This window comes from Colossoma macropomum, unplaced genomic scaffold (genome assembly GCF_904425465.1).
Source record: "Colossoma macropomum unplaced genomic scaffold, Colossoma_macropomum, whole genome shotgun sequence".
In the NCBI taxonomy this organism is placed as follows: Eukaryota; Metazoa; Chordata; class Actinopteri; order Characiformes; family Serrasalmidae; genus Colossoma; species Colossoma macropomum.
Window position 1 is genome coordinate 10,759,805 of NW_023494809.1, and position 18,373 is coordinate 10,778,177.

Here is an 18,373-nt window from a genome sequence, read left to right on the forward strand (position 1 = left end):
TTTAGTCCTAATGTAAATGTACTGTCTAAGGTACAAAGGGGAACTCCATCCATTTTTCAAATTTTTTGCATAATTCTGTAGGTGCATTATAAACAAAGTTATTCGGACTGGTTTGATGTGAAATGGTTCGTTGTAGAGAAACTTACAGACTCTGATTTCTTTATAGTGGTGGTGATGGGAACCTGGGGTCGCCATATCCACAACATATATATAGCCATTTTATTTACTATCCAAAACCACCAATGACTCTCCACATGCTTTCTCAGTTTTTGTGTGATGTTGATGACAATAAAATAGTGGAAAATCCGAAAATAGTATGTTTTTTTGGGACTGTTTTGCCCTGTATGTACCCCTCCACCATGAATGGATTCAAATAAATGGATTAACAAAAACCATAAATATACACACCTAGATCCTGCGTTGTCTGTCGTTCTCTATCTGAGGCGATACATCTGCGCGTCTGCCATGTTGGAGTGGTCAAGATCCGCTTGTGAACAAATTCACTTGTATTGAGAGATGATGAGTCTCAAGATTAAATCAGCCACAACTTCCTTATTACTCAACCGATTTTCACAAAATTTAGATTAGTTTAGATAGATTAATCTAGGCTGCATGGACTGGTCTCGGTAGCTTTTATTTCTTTAATAACTGATCGTGCTAATTAGGACCAGCAGGAAATTATTCAGTCTGCACATAACGTTAAAAAACATAATCTCACACACATCAGCAAATCCATCGATGTGCGTATCACTTTTAAACTTTATACTCATAAAAATAAAATAAAGCCCCCAAAACACAGTAAGAAAGACGAAGATATGGCCATGTGTTCGGTGTGTTCCTCTAGGATTTCAGAGAAGGCCTAATGGTTGGAGTAGGTGGCCAAGCGAGCTCTCCCGTTGGTTAGGACTTCAGGAACTGAATTTAGGAATAACATGTCACATAAATCACTAACAGAATTCGGAACTGACAGTGGAGTCAAACAATCACGTTTTTGATACACAGTGAAAGGGACCAATTTTGTGAGAAAAAATGTCACTCATGGCCCTCTTGAAGTCCTGGATACGTCACTGACTGCAAGTTTGAGAGGACGTCAGAGGTAAAACAGCAGCAGCTGTAAAAGTGCTACAAGGTAGAATATACGTTAATTTATCTGTTACAAGCTAATATATCGCTGCTGTCAGAAGAAAACCTCTTATCTCAATTTTTGTTGTTTTTCAGTTTTTAACACAGTTTGAAAATGCCTGTTGCCCTTTACATTGTGTGTAATTTTAATGACAAATGGAACAACAGTAATGGCCCAAAATGATTTGGAAAAAAGTCTGGTTCCATTGACTTACATGAAAAGTAAAGTATGTTTTTACCTTTTCCTGTAAAATTACCATTTTGGAGATACAAGGTTTTCTTCCAACAACAGTGATATAAAGTAAAACATTGAAAGTCTTTTACCATCTTCAAATGCCTGTGTTTAATCTAGAATGGGCAAAAAATGTTTAGGTAAATCATTGTTAGCTTAGTGTTAACATACTACAAAAAAAAATCCATAAGGATGCTAACAGAAATTAGCATCAGTGGTGTTTTTTCCCTTGTTTTTGATCAAGTATTGTTTATTTTAAAAAGATGGTCCTTCAAGGCTTCTTTAGTAAAGAAAATGGTTCTAAACCAACAGCGATATACAGTAAAACACTGTAAGTCTTTTACCAGCTTCAAATGCCTGTGTTTAATCTAGAATGGGCAAAAAACCCAAAAACCCAAATAACCCTTTGCATGATTTAAAGGTTCTTTGCTTTGCAAAAGGGTTCTTCAGATTGTCAGAGAATGTGCTGTAGATGGTTCTTCATAGAACCTTCTTTAAAAATGGTTCTATATAGCACCAAAAAGCATTCTTGTATTGGTATGATGCCAAGCTTTTACAAAAGCACAACCCTTTTTGGTGCTATATAGAACCTTTTTTAACCATCTACAGCACATTTTCCAGAAATCTGAAGAACCATTTCACAATGCAAAGAACCCATTAATCATGCAAAGGGTTTTGTGAGTGTTCATGGTTCTATATAGAACCATTTTCTTCATTAAGAGTGAAGGGGGGCTGCACATTTATGCAATTTTCACAGAACTCGATTAGTATCACAATATGTAGGAACCACTTCATTACTTTTATAACATGCCAAATTCAACTCACCACTTGGATGTGCAACACAACTACATTACAAAAGTGGCCCTCCAAGGCAGGAGAAGCAAGGCAAGGCAAGTTTATCCGTATAAGCATCTTTTATACACAGTGGCAATTCAAAGTGCTTTACACAAAGAGAAAAATAAAAGCATTAAATAATAACACAGCTTATAATATTTCTGAGATGTAGCAACTCAGAAGGCTTTTGCTTGAAAAGACATAAGAAATGTGATTGCGATTATACTCAAGTCATTTCCAGCAGCCAGAGTGAGGAAGAGCACCAAAAGTTACCACTGTCGCCTGCTAGAGAGGAGGGGACAGCAAGTAGTGGATTTTCAAATGGAACGCACTCACCCCTGACAAGTTAGCATCCGTGAGCTAAATGGCTAGCCATGTAAACTTTGCAACGCAACATGCAGCCCATTTTTTGAGAAGTTTAAACATAACATATTTAAAATTTGTTTGGCTATAAACTCTGAAAAGCCGTGGTGTAGCGTCCATCTCTTTGTTGTTGTTAGCTGGGTAGCCTGTAGCTTCCTAGCCAGCGAACTAAAGTGATGAAGTTGTATCAGCAGTCAAGTAGAACACATGGAGTAGTTTGTAACCTAGAACAAATGGAATGTTAAGCTTTTGAAATGTTAAAGCTGCAGTACGTAAGATCTTTTTGTTAAACTGAATGAAGGAGGATTACAGAGTCAGGAGAAAAAAAAAACAAAACAAACTAGCTTATGGTCGCCGTGTAAAGCCTGAAATAGTCCTTTAAAAGTGAAAGGCGTAGGGTTGGATTCCGTGGGACTGTTTCACACCTCAGACTCAAAAAGAAGGTCTGGCTTGTTGTTTAGATCTCATATATATGCTGATAATGAAGATATGAAGACAATAGAAGATAATTCACTAACATCCTTGAGTTCTCTTTGAGTACTCCTTCAATATGCTCACAATTGTCCCATGTTACACTGTTCTTCTGTATGTTGCGTGCAATTACACTTTTCTACCAGAGAGGTCTCCAAATCCCCATGTCTCACATAGTGCAGCTTTAAGCATTTTAAAGAAATGTACTGCTATGGCTTATAAATAGCTTTGTCCATCATCATGTTCAGTTGTTTTCCAGCAAACATATGCACGAATGACGTAGCCCAAATTTCTTTTTAGCAGGAGCCTGATAAATGTTGTGAGGGAGGGGGGAGCTAGGAAGCAATTAAAATTTTATTTAATTGAAACTGTACTTTTGTATTTAAAAATACTGATAATGCTACTAATAATAATTTAATAAAATGAACTAAATCAGCAGCATTTAGTAGGGCATCAGAGCAAAGTTAATGGGGCACTGCCCCACTAAATGACCCCCTGACCCTGGGCCTGCACTGCACAGCTGATACTCAGTCTCTGAAGAGCACTGCTGGAGGCTTCAGGTTAAGCAGCCCAGCGCAGTCAGACCAGCCATCCTTCACTGTCACCTCAGACAGGCCACCAATCAAACGCTGCACATTATTCAACCAGTCCGTAAATACAGTAGGAATGACGGCTGGAAAGCGCCGGGATGATTATTACTCAGCGCTCTGACGCTTCGTCGTTGGAGTGATGAAGCATCTTGGCTGCGGAGCCGGGATTTCGCTGAGAGGAAAACTGCGAGGTTCATTAATAAAACATCCCTGAAGATCCAGCCAGAGGCTGCAAATTCAGTCTGCTTTAAAACGTCACTTCTATACCCGCTCAGCCAAGATCAAAAACAAAAGCCATATTGATTTATTTACGTTTATTCAAAGCTACAAATACCAGGAAAGTCCAAAACCCTACCCAAAGTTGGAGGAACTAAAATTTAAGGCCTTGTAATGTAGAAAAACAAAGAAAAGGCTTGACATAAACATTACGAAAGTAATATACTCCACATATACTGAAGCTGCAAAGCAGCCTGATTGGAATTCATCTGGTTGTGATGTCACAACCACAAACATATCTGCAGCAAATTCAGCAGGGGAGCTCCACCTATTCATGTTAAAGTGACACAAAGTGTTGTTCCTGTAGCAGATATAGTGGAGTGGAAAAATGTAAGAAAGCGGTTAAACGTTGTGCTGTTTCTGGCTGTCAGGAAGCAAATCGATCACTGCAGCCTTCCAAAAGTACTGGCTTAAGTTTATTTTTTCCCATGTCTCTGTGGATTTCAGTCCAAACTTAACTGCTGAACAAGAAATGACAGCATGTTCACACAGCAGGTAAAAGTGGCCCAAATCCTATCTTTTTCTTTATATGTGGTACAGATGTGTTATCTGTATATCAGTGTGAACAGCAAAAAAAACACACTGAATTCCAGTTTGAGACGCTTTCATATGTGGTACTGACATGTCAAATTTCATGCTGCTGAGACCTCATAAACATTTGGGTTGATGTATCTGTACAAAAGATTTTTCTAAAGAAATGGCCGAACGTGGCCCTAAGAGAACGAGGCTGGAGCGTCAAAGAACAGAAAGTTTAAAGAAACTGAGGACACGAACCAACAAAGTGACCGAGCCCTTTTACGATGCTGGATAATGAACTCAGCTGTCAGTCAGTGAAGCTTCATGATCGCTCTTGTGATGCTGATGAAGATGAAACTGAACCCTCTGGGAGCAACTGGCGTTCATTGGCAGATATGATTGTTTACCTCTGGATAAGCCACATGAAGCGAAGTGAAGTACTGTTCTTTTGCGCATGCCGGTCTGATCTGTTCAGACTAATGTTGCATATATGTCACATTTAAAAAATAATGTGAACAGCTAAACCAAAAAATCAGATTTGGTGAGAAAATGAGATTTGGGCCAAATGTGGCCTAAGAAAGGTTGTAAAATGTAAATGTAAAAATGAATACTGCACTTAATATAGCAAACCGCACAAATTTCAGGGGAAAAATACAAAATACTAGAATGTTGAACGCAGCCCCTTTACAGCTCATAATGCTAAAGCACATGATAAAATCTACAGCCCATGTGGTATTTCATTACTACACGACGTATGATTTATCATACTGGCAAATGTAACATCCAGCACAATGCATACTGGAGAGTGCCTTACATCACATTTTCCCAATCCAGGCCTTGAAGATGCACAGCCAAGTTTCATTTTGTTCTTTTCTGGCTCCTAATGCACCTGGACCAGGTACTCGAGGCCTACGACGCTGATTACTGGCTCGGCTGAGCTGGCAGCTAGCATAGAACGCAAAATTTGGCCTGTCGCTAAAAGTTGAACGGCGCTGGGTGGAAGAGATTTTGAGAAATCCTGTGTGTACAGAACCAGATGAGGCGTTTGTAGCTTTCCGCTGAACATGCAGAAGCTCTCAACTTTCACTACTGTGACCTGAGAGTGGTTTGCTAACAGGAAGACGACGAGTCAGTCTAACAGTGTACAAACAGTGGTCAAACTGTTTTTTACTGTTTGTATAACTCGTTTACTCTCATATGTGACACCGTGAGACTTTGTGAAGCTATTTCTGGTGTCAAGGTCTACACGTCAACCCTTATAAGTCTAGAGTTATTCTTGTCTTGCAATATATTTGAATTACACTACATAGTTATTTACATGATAATGTTTACATGATGAATGTTCATCATAATGAAATACATTTTTAAATTAGATTTACATTCTGCATTAACAGGTCTGATTCTCTACTTTTTTCTTTTTTTTTTGAAATGATAAAATGACAAAAACATGACAAAATCTCTGACCTACAAGCAAAAGTGTGGTACAATCTAACAGTTTATAATCTGCACGTTCCTCAGAATTTCTGCTGATAGTCTCAAAACAATAGACTGACCACCTGGACTGGGTTGCACCAGGTTTGCGTAAGTTTATACTTAAGTTTGGGCGTAAAGTCTTTACTAAGTCTTTAGTTACACTAGTTAGTTCAAACTATCCTTTTACTAAATTTGGCTGCAACACAAATCCATCAGTCGTGCCTTAACTAATAACAACTAATGTGTGCGTCGCTTTAACATGACAATGACATGTTCAGTAAACCCGCTACCATGGAAACGCAGCGGCAGCTGGCTTTGACTTCTCCATGGAAAAAATATCCAGCGTAGAAGAGAGCAAAGTGTACTAATTAAACTGAATAAAACTAATTATCTACAACCACTGTCTGTTTATTCTTTATTATAAAGCGGATAGTTCCACTTCTTAAATCTGATTGGCTGAGCCACAATATACACACACCTATGACGCCTCACAGCAACTGAACTCTGTGTTACTGGGCCACAGCCCGAAAAAACCCCTCTGCTGTTAATGGAATAATCTTTGACTCTCGTGCTGCTCACATGGAAGAGGGCGCTGCTGGATTGGTGCTAAACAAGACTCACGATCGTAATTTGGTGACCAAAAAGTTCTAATAAAGTAAAATGTTTCTGCATTAAACAGTGCTGTTAGTGCTGTGTTATCCTATGTTCATTCTTATACGAAAAAAGTTAAAAAGTTCATGAAATGACCGCAATATAGAGCAATGGTTGACAGAATGTTCTCCTCATTCTGCGGCCCATGCTTGCTTGGCAACGACACCATACTCTATAGGAACTACATTTCTTGTTTAAGTCGATTATTATTAACAATAACTTAAATTATTTTTGGAAAAATGGAGTATTTTAACATATTTTATGTTGGCCACTCTTTTATAAAAGCAATAAGCCACTTGAGGCCGTGCATTACTGTGATTTTATCACAGGAAAGGGAGTTTTACTCTGCTCTGTGTCGTGCCTAAGAACACCCATCCCATGATAAAATTGCAGTAACGCACAGCCTATCATGGCTTATTGCTTTAATATTACCCTGAAAAAGCTTTTTAAACGACGGTTTCTGGATAAACGACACGACACAACAGCAGATCAGTTTAGCCATTTGGGCTGCTGAGTCTCACAGAGCTGTAGCTGTAGCTTCATGCTCAGAGTTAAAACCAGGGAGATGATTAGAACTGTAAGTAAACTCACAGCATGTAGCGTGTAGAACTTTTAGCTTAGTTAACCAAAAAAGTCATGTTTTTTCTTTTTTGTGCTTTCTACATGGTTTCTGATGGTTTCCCCAAAACTTACACCTGCCCAGGAAGAGGTATAACTATTTAGTAACTACAAAGCTCAAAGTTATTTAGTAAGGCATAGACTTGAACTTATATATAATATATAAACACTTATATTACAACTAGGCCAAGTTTGAACTCACTCAGAGCTGGTGCAACCAGCCACAGGACTCTGCATCACTGAATTTGGTTGGGATTGTTTGGATTGTGAGAAGCAGAAAATGCTAAACCAACTTCTAAGACTGAACTTCGTACGTATGGAAAAATAACCCTGCAAATATTTTATGAAAACTGTAAGTGAGTCTCCTGAACACAATGGCAGCTGTAATAAAGGTAAAGAGTGACACACTGAACACTAAAAAATGTGATTTTAGATTTAGTGGTTGAGGCTTCTGTGTGATTTTCTGTTAAATAATTTCCTGGCTGTTTTGACTGGAACTGAAATAAATGAAGGGAAGTCTCTGTGTTTTACACAGCACTGTTTTTAAGGCAGAAAAGTTTGCAAATTTTCTCTGTGAAGAACTATTAATCTGAAAAATACACTTGATGTGTGCACATGTAGATAATTCTACTAGAGTGGTTTAAAGTCTGAGATGAAAACACATAACAGACTTGGACTTCACGCTAAAATCATTTATCTGAGAGTGACCCTATATTTTAATTATGTTTATTTTATTAAAACTAATGATTGAATTCTATTTCGTCACAACAATAACAATCAAAACACGACCCGAACATTACCAAACGTTTCAGTAGTGACTTTTCAGTAGTCACAATTTTAGCTTAATTTTCATTTTGAGCAGAACTCCAAAACCACTTTTTGGCAGAAAATATGTTAACAATTCTTAAGGTTCCCCACTAATTTTGAGACTTTGGGACACTTAATTTATTTTTTGAAAAATAAATAATTTAAAATGAAACTCATGATAAATCTACATTTTAACTTTAATAAAAGCTAAACATTGTGTTTAAAAACAATAAAACACGTAAACAAGTTTTCCCAAGTTTAAATTTACGGGTTAGGGTTTAGGACAGACACCTCACAAAAGAAAGTACCCTATAAAAATAATTTTGCATACATTTACCTTATTATTGTCTCTATTAATGTATTGGGTTTAAATAGATCATAAGAAAATACTTGTAAATAAGGTCTGAGTTTTTTTTTTACTGTGGACGGCAGCTTGAACGAATTATGTAGAAAGATTCATATATTGCATATTGTATTTTTATTGTTAATCTTTATCTGTACTTTGTTTCTGGAATTAAATATGCAATAACCTGCAAATATGGTCTGAATCTGGTTGTAAAAATCAGGTGGCTTTTTGCGTTCAGACTACAGAAAATGATCAGATATAATAATCAGATATGCTGAAAAATCAGATTTGAGCTGTTTGTCAGAACAAGGCCTTAGTGGCACTTTACATGCAGGTGGATATACAAGACTAGAGAAACACCTTATTATGATTTTACATCTGTTTATGGACAACAGGCCCCGTCAGCCCTATAAATAATATTCTATCCAACTCACGCTACGATTCCAAACATGCTTAGTTATTCTATTCCACAAGTTTTGGCTGTATGTATGAAACCACCACATATTATATGTTCAAAACTCATTTTTGTCTCAAGCATATGTTGAAGCAATGACTGGAATATTCATTCATTTTAATGACCCTCTGGGTATTCAGTAGCACAATTGGTCATGGCGGATGCTAGTGCTATTGATGGCAGATGGCAGAATTTGGTGCTGAAATCCATAACGGCGCGTTGCGTTCTTCTAAACAGGTGCTGAGTACGACGCTGCTCTGTACTACATTCTCCATTCACTGCACATCTCTCCAGATATCTCTATTAAACAAAACAGAGCAAAGGCAGGTCAGGACAGCATATGTGGAAAGCAAAGTGGAAAAAGCAGCAGAGAAAAAGATTCTGGCTTACGAGAGCCAAAAATGGAAGATATTTTTTGCCAATATATCTAAATCGACTTGTGGAAATTTTCACATATGTCCTCGGAGGAAGCGGAGGAGCTTCAGCTCATGTTTTACACATTTCAATATGCTCTGACCCCGACTGGCATGGGTTAACCAAGTCCTCCTTTCATGACAACTGTATGGCGCATCTAAATAAACTCTCGTGAAGCACGCAGAGCCATTTATCCAATGAGAAACTTTGAAAACAATCTCAAAGATAATGAATCACTTAATCAAAAATGACAGCTCTGCATTCAGAATGTTAGCGCTATCTAAACATAGGCCATTAAGACTGGAGCGACGTCTCCTAACGTCAGTCGAACAGATGTTATTAATGCTAACAGGAGCCGCATACTGAGAAGAGCGGACGGTTTTTGTTCTTCTGACGGAAATATCAAAATGCGGTCAAACGTATAACAAGTGTATAACGGCCACTTATTGACATCCTTAGAGCAAACTTTGTTGGCGGGCAGCTTTTCTTCTCAAGAAGCCTCTTTTTGGCATCTTATTTCTACTTCAAAGCTCAGAGCAGCTGCAACAATCTGAGGTGGAATGAAATGGCTTGATGTGTGAAGATAACTTAGGGTGACTTCAGATAAGGCTTCGATAGTGCAGGATTAGCCTGATGCGTTCATTAATGAAGCATTCTCTCTCCTCTGTCTCTGATACCAAGTGGAGAACGTAGAGCAGAAGCGTGTGACAGAGCGTTCATGCCTCTAACAGGATTACACACACACATCGCAGCACCTTCCTATCTCTCTTCTTGCTCTTTTCGGGCAGCCTTGCGTTTTTTTTTGTTGTACGTGCCGTGGCTATTGTCGTTTGTGTTGTTGTCGTTCTTGTTGTCGTTGGTTTGACGCGGCACGCTGAATTGGCACTTCAGCCTTGTCTGATTTTATAGTCACACATTGAGCCCTTTATCAGGCCTTGATTAGTTCCACACGCCAAGAAAAAGCATGACAAGCCCTCAAATCGGTGCATTATATGTGTTTCTGCATGGCATGTGTTAATGTTGGGTGGGGATGGGGGGCTCCAGATGGAAAGAGACAACGTTATCATATCTGTCTTATTATCAAAGCTATTCATCGCATTTTAAAAGCAGTTGTGCTTTGGTGAGGGCGATTTTCTCACTGTGAAATGAAGTACACTGAGCTGCCAGTTTATTAGAAACATCTACCTTGTGGCTGCACTCATTGGCCCCTTCATCGGAAACATGAAAAAAAGGGGACAAGTTTGAAAACCACTGCTCTGTAGTGAGGTCCAGCAGCATTAATCCTATGAGAAAATTTCACTGATTTAAACAAGAAATTTTGAAGCACTTCAAGACAAAAATGGAAATTTTTTGTTCATGGAGTTCAACAGCTATGCAAATACAAGTCATGCCCAATTGCTCTTCTACTTTTTAGGTAACTGACTTTTTTGTTAAAAATCTGTTGCTTACCACACCAAGATCAACAGGTCAATGTGTACACAATTTGGCAGACATCTTCTTTTGAGACCCCACATATACAGGGTGTCCCAAAAAAATAATTTGAGATGTGAATATCTGAGTAACTACATGTCCTAGGCAAACGAAACTAAATAGGTTTCATGTTGAACAATACAAGATTTATTTATCAAAATTCGAACAAGAAATTCAGAGGGATGTAGATTTTATAACCGATTTCACAAAGCTTCACAAATGTTCAATGTGCGCATCTGTCTTTAAGGCTGCAGCTTATAGGGTGTCATTCGCAAGCATTTCCTTACGACATGCCAAAGTGTCGCACGAGGAATCTGGGTTTCCAGAGATGCTCTTCTTACAGACTTTCTGGGGCTTCGCACAAATATTTCTCGAACCTGATTGATGATATCTTCCGATACTGGTGGTCATCCAGATCCCTTTACCCTGCACAGACAGCCTTCCTCTTTGAATTTTTTGTGCCATGTCCAAATCTGCTTTCCAGTTGGTGCATTTTTATTGAATTTTCTCAAAAATGCACGCTGCACACTCGTTTGACTGTGTTCGAGCATATTCTAACACACAAAATGCCTTTTCATTTCTAGTGAACACCTTTCTTCAACCTGACAAAAAACATTAAAAATTAAACTTGGTTAGTTTTTACACATTTTGCTAAAATTTGAGATCATTTGAGGGAGTATTGACTATGTTATTAGACTACGAAATGATGTCAATTTTTTTGGGACACGCTGTATTATAATAGAGGCCACTGAACTTTTCCCATCAATTGTGTTCTACTGGCACGAGAGTGCTTGGACCCCGATAATTGCCACTTGCATTGTAGAAAGTCGTTTAGGCCTCGTAGTGGTTCTGACAGTCCACACAAATCAACATGTTCTACATGAGTTTCAGACAAAAAGTTAATGGACGCTGGTTAACCCCCCCAAACACACACATTTTGTGCAACAGCTACTGCAAATGCAAAAACTAAACAAATTTCACTGCTTGTGAAATGTGGCTCTCTTTTCATGTTTCTATATTATTATCATTGTTCTGATGGCTCATAAAAATGAAATGCTATATATATGTGGCTCGGCCAAATGATGACTGTGAACTGCTGCTGTGCTGTGTTGCTGTGTTTGGGGGAGAGGAGGAATGCTCTCAGAAAAAAGATCTAGACGATTCACATGAATTGCATGTTCATCATCCAAAGTGGTGAATTTCAGCAAAAGGCGATGAGTTTGCATGTACGTGCAAAGAGCATATGTGCTCTTTGTAGCTTACAGCGACAGACTGTAGCCCACTGTTGCTGCACAATTTATCCGACCCCAGCATATTACCCCATCCATCAGTGGGACCACCGTAGGACCCCCACTGACTTAGCAGTGACACTGAGTGTATCAGCCACAGCTGTGTTGATGAGGTGTTCAAACACTGTGTACACTAGAAACTGCTACCTTGTAGCTCCACCTTGTTGGTTTACATTTAGAGACTGATGCACTATTTCTGTTAACCTGTGGTTATACTAGATATTTGCATTTGTTTACGATGCCTTGTGAAACGGATGAGACTGAGACCGGTCTGGAACACTGGCGACTGAAAAAAATCCTCCATTTTGGTGAAGTTTTCAAGCTTGCCAATTCACAGAACATAAACAGCAAAACCACATACGAATGAATATTATGACTAGACAATTATGTACTAGCATAGTGCTGCACCCTACAAATATACACACGGTAAAAAAAAAGTTTTGTCATGCTTTGTGGCAGTGGGGTGACGTACAGCTGCAGTTAGCCAAAGAGCTAAAGTAGCAGTTAGCAAACTGCCAAAATTGCTTACCATAAACAAAAAAATCAAAAGATAATTAATTCAATAAGTATATACTTGCTAGGACATAGTACACAATGGTCTGTAGAAAAAGGGTAGATAACCAGCATTCCTCGTTGTAGTGGAGTGACGTCAAAGTCCTTATAGGAAAGTCTGTCCCCTCAGCAGCCATCTTGGCAATGCCACTGGGTTATTTCCAGTCATGCTACAACAGACTCCCACTGAATGGGAAAAGACCCAAAAACCAAAGGCAACAAAAATATGTGTTGTCAAAAACACATATTTGAAATAACTCGTAAAATCCAACAAAAATCTCATGAATAGTTTGTAGCATTTGGCTCAAATAACACATTTTTTGGTTTGTTCTGGAGACTGAACATGCTCAAATCTCCACATCTGAGAGGGGCTTTTCCTGCTTGGGCTTAACCAGCAAGCTGATTGGCTCTTTTTATTGAAGGGTGGGACTTTCCCTGTAAACAGTCAACATGCTGATCGTCACAAGCTTTCCCATTCATTTTCCAAACAGTGACCTGTCACCTTCTTTGAAATATTTCTAGTGCTGTGTGCAGCTTCAGTTAGCCATGGAGCTAACACTGCTGTTAGCAAGCTGACTAACTCATCTAAAACCATAGAACAGTAGAATAACAAAAGTAAAGTAATAATCTGTCTCCAGACGGAATGCGTATCAAGCCATCTTTCTTTCATGTGTTTATTTTTAACCAGTGGAGAATAAATGTTGAAAGGTTTGTGATTAGACTCTCAAATTAGCATCTTCTCAGTATTGGATTTTAGTGCTGATATATTTAGACCTGCCACTTCAGAGGTCAACACAGCCAAAGTGGTAGCGCTCTTGGTCCAGGACGCAAATCAATGTGTCAAAGTAACCCCAGTTGGACTCTTAGTTTTGCACATGAAATTTATTCACTTGGAATTCTGCAACATGAAATTGCATATTGGGGCAAATTCCACAGAAATGAATGTAATTATGCTCATGAATTATTGCTGAAAATGCTAGTTTGACTCCTTTGTCATCCTCTAGCCCAGTGGTCAACAACCCTCCTTATAGAGATTGACTTTCCTACAGAGTACCAGCCTTAGTACATACCGCACCCTTACATAACATTACTGCTTCTGATCCAGCCAATCAGGGTCTACTGAAGATGTTTATTAGCTGGAGCAGGTGTGGTTTGAACTACAGTTCACAGAAAGATAGATCTACAGGACCAGGGTTGGTGACCAGAGCTCTAGCCCTTCATCAGTGGCCAGATTCTGACCACAGAGCTGCTCTATGCTGAATATTTTTGGGTAGTGGGTAGTTTTTACTTACTGCCAAGCAGTAAGTAAAAACTCCAGCAACACCACACTGGTACCAGCACAGCACACACTATTATGTCTGCTGATAAATCACGCAGCGACAGACCAGTCAATAAACAATACCAATCAAAGTGCACCTACAGTTGTGTGCAAAAGTTTGTGCACATTTTCATGCACAGCTACTGTTTATTTGTTGAACTTAACATATTGGATAAAAATAAAATGCAAAATGAAATGTAGCCTGTGCAAACGTTATGGCACATTTTGTATGTTATGATTTATTTTTTTCAAATGTGTTAAACTGCAAAAAGAAAACAATGTAAACTATACACTAATATTTGCAGAAAATGCCATATTGAAGTTTGTCTCTGTACTTATTTTTCACTTAGAAAATCCACAAAACATGTCATTTGACTAGGGATATTCAAGCTTGCATATGACTAATAAAGTAATAAACCAGCAATGTAAATGCAGAAATGGGGAGGTAGTCGCAGAAATGGCCTGCAAGTCCACTAATCAAACCTAACGACTCCCCACATTCACCACATGACGCAAATGAAAATTTGTTACAATTTCTTCCATTCCAGTTGGGATCACAGTATGAGTCAGCTGGTTCAATTAGGAAGAACTCATGGTGGCGTAGTCGGCACGGAAGCGCCATGGACCAGTATGACCTGCGAGTCTGCAAAGAAGACTATACATAATATTTCCTTACGTGCCTCTTCCTCATAATGAATTGCTTACTATGTATAAAGCACCGCAATCTTCCCAGATGATTCATTACATCAACTTTTAAATGAGCTTTTACAACTTGAATGAGCTTTTATGGCTCTTCTCGATAATCCTAATATTGTTTACTTTAGATCAAAGTTTTGTTTGTTTATATTGCCTTTTCCTCAGATTTATTTATGATTTATGATGGCGTCGTAATTAGACTGGAGAATGCACCGGTGGTTTATGGAAGGGATCGTTTTATGTCCTTATATAAATCAAGCACGTTTATGAAGCGCCACCAATTAACGACGAGCCTCCATATTACTGAAAAGCTCATTTTAATGTGCCCAAGTGTGCGCCGACGTTTACTGAGAGCTACCAGTGCTATTAATAATCACCAATGATTCTGTTTTTCTGTTTTAAGGGAACAGTTTACCCTTTTGTTGTTCATTAGTAATCATTATGCATTCCTCAGTTGAGCATATTTTGGCTAATAATTATGAAATTCTCATTTTAGCTCTGAAGCAGTAAGGCCCGAGTGACCCCAGGCCGCACAAAAGCCCGTTTGATTCCTCATCTGAAGCTGCCTCCACTCTGCTATATACACGTTTACGCTTCTGTATCATTTCCGCACAAAAAGCCAAGAACAACAGCGATCGATTCTCTTTGCCTTGTGTGCTAAAGCGCCAACCGGTTGGGCTGACATCAATATAGTCAGAGCATATGTGCTTTGATTTGGCCCTTTGTTTTGCGTGCGCTTTGTCTTGCAATTGAAGCCTTGCCAGTAAAATCATCAGGGTACCAAAATATCTCGTTTATGCCTTTTAAAGTAATTGTCCTTTTGAATTTATCTGTCGACAACATGTTGCAAAAGTAAAGACTTGTGTTGTGTAACGTGGATTCTGTAATGTTCTCCTACAACACAGCATGAGAGACAGCGTTTCGGCCTAGTCCCCCAAACCTTGCAAATCAAAGTGACCAATTGTCGCTGCTGTAAGAAAATCTTGTATAAATGATACATTTATAGGACAAATTCATGACTTGATGTGACTTACAAGGGTGCACATTTGGCCTAACAATTTGGGGGACCAACATTGGGTGGATAAAGCCTGATACACCTGCAGTTAGAGTTACCATATGACCTTGAAAATCAATTAATAAAATAAAATAAAAAAGGGCCTAATTCACCAATATCTTCCCAAGTTGTTTCTCAAATTTGTTCTTGGAAAAGATCCTAAGAAAAAGTCTACGTCAGATTCATGACGTGTTCTTAAACCACAGAATTGAGTGTGTGTAGATTCTGCTTTTACCTAAGAACAAATACCAAATAAGAAAACACTGGTGAAGCCAATGAAGCCAGAATCTTGAAAACTGTGTAAGTGGGTTTTACGAAGAAATTTCTCCTTAAGAACGGTTGGTGAATGAGGCCCAATGTTAGTGTGGTACAAAAGTTCATACTTTACTTTTAATGTAAGTCAATGGAACCACTTTTTTCCCCAAGTCATTTTGGGCCGTTTCTTTTGGTCCATTCTTCATGAAATTTACACACAATGTAAAAGATAACAGGCTTTTCCAGACTGTGGCAAAAACTAAAAAACGACAAAAATGGAGATGTGAGGTTTTGTTCCGACAGCAGAGATAAGGAAGATTACTGATGCTTTAAGTATATAACAGCGTAATGTATTCATGCATATTTTTCCAAATAAAACCATTTTGGATGCCTAAGTGAACCACTTTTGTAGGCGGGTTGTGGCATATTATTCTGGGATGCGTATGTTTATCTTTTTCATTTCTTACTGTTATTTATTATTTGTATGCTACACTGAGTTAACCAACGTGGCTAGTGATAAAATGAAAACTGTTTTTATCCTAAAGTTTTTACCTTAAAAGTGACAATCATGACAGTCAATATGCTACAAACTAATGCTAGCTAAGCTGGCTAAGGTCAGCATTTCTCACTGCTCACCTGCTCGGATATGTTCTCATCCTCTTACCTTTTTCATTCTTGGCTTCTCAGTGCCATCTTGTCTTTTCAGTCCTCGCTGCTGCTGTCCATCTTCACATGATTCACATATGAAAACTGCCACATCTGTAATGCAAAAAAAGAAGTGATAAACACTGTAGAGCTGCCTGTTGTGTCAGCCAAAACCAGATTCACACCATCGCACTGAATTTGACAGGCTAATCCCTCAAGACTGATGTTACGTCTTATTCTAATTTTATTTCCATGCAAAATAGTGCAGCAGTCACACGCTCGCATGTATACAGGTGTCCAAAGGTAACTGCTACATCTTTCAAGGTGAAAAAGGAGATGATCTTATCTTATCTCTGTCCACTGTACAGCATTCAGCAAACTGAGGTGGGGGCTGCTGGTTTAGCCCCTGAACTACTACAGATATACAATTAGATGTAACATTTATAGTCTGTCTGAGTAACTGGCCCAAAGTACCACCAGCCCACTGGGAATTCTCCTGATTACCCACTCCGGCACTGGACACTGCTGGAATTTGGTAAATGTTACAAGCCGTTCACACTATCAGTATTACCTAAGAAGCTGATGAGCTTCTCAACTTGCAACCTGAGACCACTGTGTCTGAGAGGGGTGCCCACTGGGCAGTGCACACAAAAAGCCAGCTAGTTTCCACGCTAGGCTAATGGCTAATAGCTGACCCCATGTGACCAGCATATCCTTTCACTCTCTTTTCCCCATTTTTTAATGTATAAATGATGTTGGAAAATAAAATTTTTAAAGTTTTCTTTTGACAATGATGCAATGCATATAATTTATTGTGGAGTATACATGTGTTGTGGGGGGTATTTTGGCTTCAAATAGAAATAGAGTTGCATGTTCTGCTGTTTGCTGGAGAGTTAAGCATAGCGCAAAAAACAGAAGCTGAACAAGCCTTGCTGGTGGATTAAAACAGGAAAAAAAAAACCTCCCAGACTGGATTTGAAAGGCTAAATCTGTCCTGTTCGTTTGTGACGGACTTGGCGTGAGCAGATGACTTGTGCTTGGGAGAGAGGGAGTCAAAAAAAAGAAAAAGCATGACATCAGAAATCTGCTGTTCCCCTGCTTCCTGTGCACGATGGCAAATAGCGTCCCCCCTCGTCGCCGTACCTTCCAGCAGCCAGTTTGGAAGGCGACGCTCCTGCATTTTGTCCATTAATCCCTGCCTGTCGGATCCTGGCCAGGTAATTACTGTTTAAAAATATTTCATCCCATTCTTTCACTGCGGAAAAGGAGAAAAGCGGGAACAAAGGCGTACACAGTCATAAACAACGACAAAGGCCCGCTTCAAATTTGCACGCCTTTTCTCTCCCGGAATCGGCAGCTTTGTTCCCCACAATGTACAAGGTGTCTGCGACAGAAATCTTTCACCGTTTCATATTCAAATGCAGCAGTCACGCTCTGGTTTCTTACGCCCGAGAAGTTAGGTCTGTTTCATTGTGATGGAGGGAGGGGGAAAAAAACGCAACAATTTCTGTTCCTGTCAGTTCCAAAACCCCGAAAAAAAGCCCAAATCTCTGTCTCTCGCTCTACACGCAGCTGTCTCCCAAAAATTTATATGCAAAGGAAACCTGGCCCCAGCACTGCTGCGATTACTCATTGTGCAAGTTTTGTATCTGTAGCAGTTAGCAGTGGACGTCGAAGGGATACTTTAGCCAAAAGTGCTAATGTCGCTAATGACAACACAAAAGATCGTGCCACCCCCCCTCCATCACCCTCCCACACTGTTTTTCATCAGAATCGGACTCGTCCTTCAAACTCCAGGTTTGTTATTCAGTTATTAAGACTTATTATCCACTAGCTAATATATGTTATTCAGCAAGTACTACAGAAGTAATATGTCGACTACATAAACTCTCATGTCCAAAGTTTGCTTCTTTAGTTTTGCACTGGG